Source organism: Haplochromis burtoni, unplaced genomic scaffold (assembly GCF_018398535.1).
Source record: "Haplochromis burtoni strain Fernald_Lab_line unplaced genomic scaffold, NCSU_Asbu1 Contig_4336, whole genome shotgun sequence".
Classification (NCBI taxonomy): Eukaryota; Metazoa; Chordata; class Actinopteri; order Cichliformes; family Cichlidae; genus Haplochromis; species Haplochromis burtoni.
In genome coordinates, this window is record NW_024586697.1 from 332 (window position 1) to 4,117 (window position 3,786).

Below are 3,786 nucleotides of genomic sequence, written 5' to 3' on the forward strand. Positions count from 1 at the left end.
AATAATAATTTGAATGTTTTTGTCTTTTGTTCAAATCTCAGGGTGGCTGTAGCTCAGGTGGTAGAGCAGGTCATCTACTGATTGGAAGGTTGGTGGTTCGATTCCCGGCTTCCCCTAGTCTGCATGCCAAATATCCTTGGGCAAGATACTAACCCGAAATTGCTCTCCGATGCATTCATCGGAGTATGAATGTGTGTGAATGTCAGTTGTGCTTGTGTGAATGGGTGAATGCACAAGTTGTGTAAAGCGCTTTGAGTGCTCAGAAGTGTGGAAAAGCGCTATATAAGAACCAGTCCATTTACAAATCATTATTTTTATTTTTGCTTTTTCCAGTTACCTTTACTTGTAACTCGTGGAGGCCATTGAAATTAAATTTCCAACAATAAACTAAGCGTGAAGTTAAAAGGGAAAGTTAAAAGTTTTGTCTCTAACCATTATTAAATAAATTAATACACAGTATGTCAGATCCACAGAGATGTCTTCAGCACTCACCACACAGTGAAAAGATGAGCATGAGGAAGCCCAGCATTGTGGCAGACAGCATGCAGGATGATGGAGGTGGATGGAGGAGATGAGGTGTCATTCAGGAACATCCAGAAAAAGTTCAGTTTCAGGATTTGCATTAGATGTTGTGAGGCACAGGAGTCAAAATTATCATTGAAGGTCCTCAGCTGATAATCATTAAAATGGCAGTTACGAAGTTATGAATGCACAGTTTTGCATTCATAGACACAGTTGTATATATCCAACTACAATGAAACTGTAGTTGGATATATACAGGTCCAGTCTGACCTAGATCAGCCTCAGTGTACAAAGATTTGCAGCACCTGTAAAACAAGATCAAATTTGGAGCTTTCAGAAAAATGTAAGGCTTTCGTGTACAATTTGGGTCAGTTTAGAACATTTTGGGGAGTTTTATACTAGCAAATGTCAAAATGGGCCAAATTTCATTTGCTCTACCCATGATCTCTTGCAATGGTGTTGGACATTGCAAGATTAACAGTAACTCCAAAATGGGATGTTCGGGAATTATGGGAAGAGCGTCTTGAGTTTTCCTACTTTCTGACTCTCAGTATTAAAACTATTTATAAAATTAAGTTAATGTTCTGTTCAGCATGATAGGAAACCACTGGCCGAGCTAAAAACACTTTTTGTATTAAACAGAATGGAGGGATAAAGCACTTCTAAGTTTACTTGACATATTGTGAAAATTACACACTTTCTTTCACAGCTTGCACTGCTTTAAAAAATTGCATTTTTGATATACAGACAATTACTCGCAAGCCAAGCAGCTGCCAAACTCACCCAGTGATCTATGTCCAAATCAAATATTCAGCTTGTTGGTTAAACTGTCAGATTATTCCAAATACTTTTCCAAAGTTATCCCAAAAGGTCAAAATGTGAATACTTCTCTGCTCCACCTTTTCTTTTTGTGCATATATACTGAATCAGAATGCTCAAACTTTTAATTTGGGCTGTAATTCGTTAGTCTGGGTCTGGTTAATTAACATAAGGAAGGAAATATGGGATAAAAATAGGTTTCCTATCCACGCCACTCCCAGATCCTTATAAATCTTAAAGGGACATCACCCTAAACCACACAGAGACTAGCTAGGAGACTGTGCTTCATCCTGAATCCCTTAAATGGTTAAAGTGATACATTTATGCAAGAAGTGCATGTTCCACAGCCGACACACTCAGGGAATTCTGTGCTTCCCCAATTGACCATCTCACACTTCCCCACATGAATCCTGCCAGGAGTTTAAATTCCAACATTAAATAACTCTCTGACTGATGCTTGCAGACACTTACTGTGTGATTGAAACGATTAACCACTCAAAATTATTTTTTTACAGCTTCAAATAATCTACTTTATTTAACTTGTTTAGGTTGCAGTAATGCCATCCAACATACACATCCAACGTTTCAAGACTGAAAATCAGCTTTAAGGAAAAACAAGTAAACCATAAATGAAATGCAAGACAAATAGTTAGGTTACAAATGTCATTAAGCTGCAGTTCAGATGCAGCAAGTGTCCTAAGCATTTGCACTGATTGATGTCAAAGGGATCTCGTAACCAACTGGCCCTTTGTCAGGAGAAACAGTGTAATGACCATGTTTTTTCTACCATTTGTAAACGTGGATTGTCTCGGTTATGTTTCTCAGACAATTGGCAGTCTTGCAATTTACTCACATGCTATTGAGACTATTCGTGTTCTTTAATCTATGCTAACAATTTTAATTAAATATCTCTCTTTCTGTATAGACAACCAGGATGTTTACTTGCAGTCTGCTGAAACTCTGTGTGTTTGAGAAAAAACGTGACATTTTGGTCTGTATGGGCCAAAGTCCAGCTGAGCTTCACATATCACATCCCATCTCAACTAAATTTTTCTCTTCTGAGGTTGACTCAATAGAGGACTCATTTACTGGTGTTTTTATTGTGTCATTGAAAGATTCTGTCTGCATTTTTTACATTGTTTTTGTACCAGCTAACAGTCAGGTATTTGTCAGAGCAACAAATACCTAGTGTTAATGATGTCACACTGCAGCCAATTCTGTGTTTCTTCTCCCATCACATTCACATGCTGTACAGAATCATCAGCTTCTGGATTCTCTGGCAAACAACATTAGATGAAAAACTTAGTTACTTATTTTAATAATTATTAACTTTCTCTTTGCACTGTATATATTTAAAATGAAACTTACTAAATACAATAACTTGAAAGTCCTTGCTGACTTCGTGAAACTCATTTAACTTTATTTTGCACTTGGCCTTCTCATTCCAGTCTGACAGTGGCACTGAGTGGGAGATAAACATTCCTTCATCTTCGATCTGAAAGATTTCATTTCCAACTGTCTAGTACATCCACTCATGTTCATCCAATGTGATGGTGCAGTTTACAGTGAGAGGTTTTCCTTCATATTCTGCTATAATCTCAGGTGGATCCAGAATAAAAAGGTTGTTCTTTGTTATGCATGTGCTGTAAGCATCTGTAAACCACCAAGACCGATATTTTTATTTGGATACAAAAAGTAAGCTTTGCTCCCCTTTTATGGTTTACACCAGTAATGCATGTTTCTGATGTTTGGATTATAGCCCTTGTCCTCTGGTTTCAAGCAATAAACGTATAATGGACGTATCTGTGATTTGACACTCTATTGTTTCACTGTAAATAAATTAAAGAAATAACATGAATTGAAGAAAGCTACTATTGAAGCTAGAGATTTAGTTCAATTCAGTTCAATTCAAATTTATTTATACATGCCAGATCACAACAACAGTCCCCTCAAGGGACTTTCTATTGTAAGGTAGACCCTACAATAATACATAAAGACAAAAAAACCCAAAACATCTATCATATGACACCCTATAAGCAAGCACTTTAGCAACAGAGTGAAGGAAAAAGTCCCTTTTAACATGAGGGGGAGCAGCCCAAGCAGAGAAGCCCAGACCTCCTTCTCCTCGGCCACCTCCTCCAGCTTGTCCAGTGGAACCAAGGCGTTCCCAGGCCACCCAAGAGATATAATCTCTCCAGCGTGTCCTGGGTCTGCCCCAGGGCCTCCCAGTGGGACATACCTGGAATACCTCACCCATTTTTTTTTTTTTTTCTGACTTGTATTTTCCTCCGTTTTCTATCTCTTACTCAACATGTGGATTGAGAGAGTTTTTGTTCTTCTGGTGGCCGTGGAACTGTTACTTTTATCAAGGAACGGGACCGCGGCACATCTCCTACACGCACGGACTGTTTACTCCAGAGATCAGCTGATCGCCCTGATGCCGGC

The 3,786-nt window shown here is 38.5% G+C and overlaps 1 long non-coding RNA gene across 1 annotated transcript; it reads right to left on the reverse strand.

Moving 5' to 3' along the window:
- Nucleotides 1-229: 229 nt before the first annotated feature.
- On the reverse strand, nt 230-3,529 carry LOC106632927. Its single transcript, XR_001336060.2, has 3 exons — nt 2,710-3,529; nt 1,306-2,617; nt 230-827 (listed from the first exon to the last, which is right to left on the reverse strand). It is a non-coding gene; the product is annotated as an uncharacterized LOC106632927 (long non-coding RNA).
- Between the last annotated feature and the right edge of the window lie 257 nt (nt 3,530-3,786).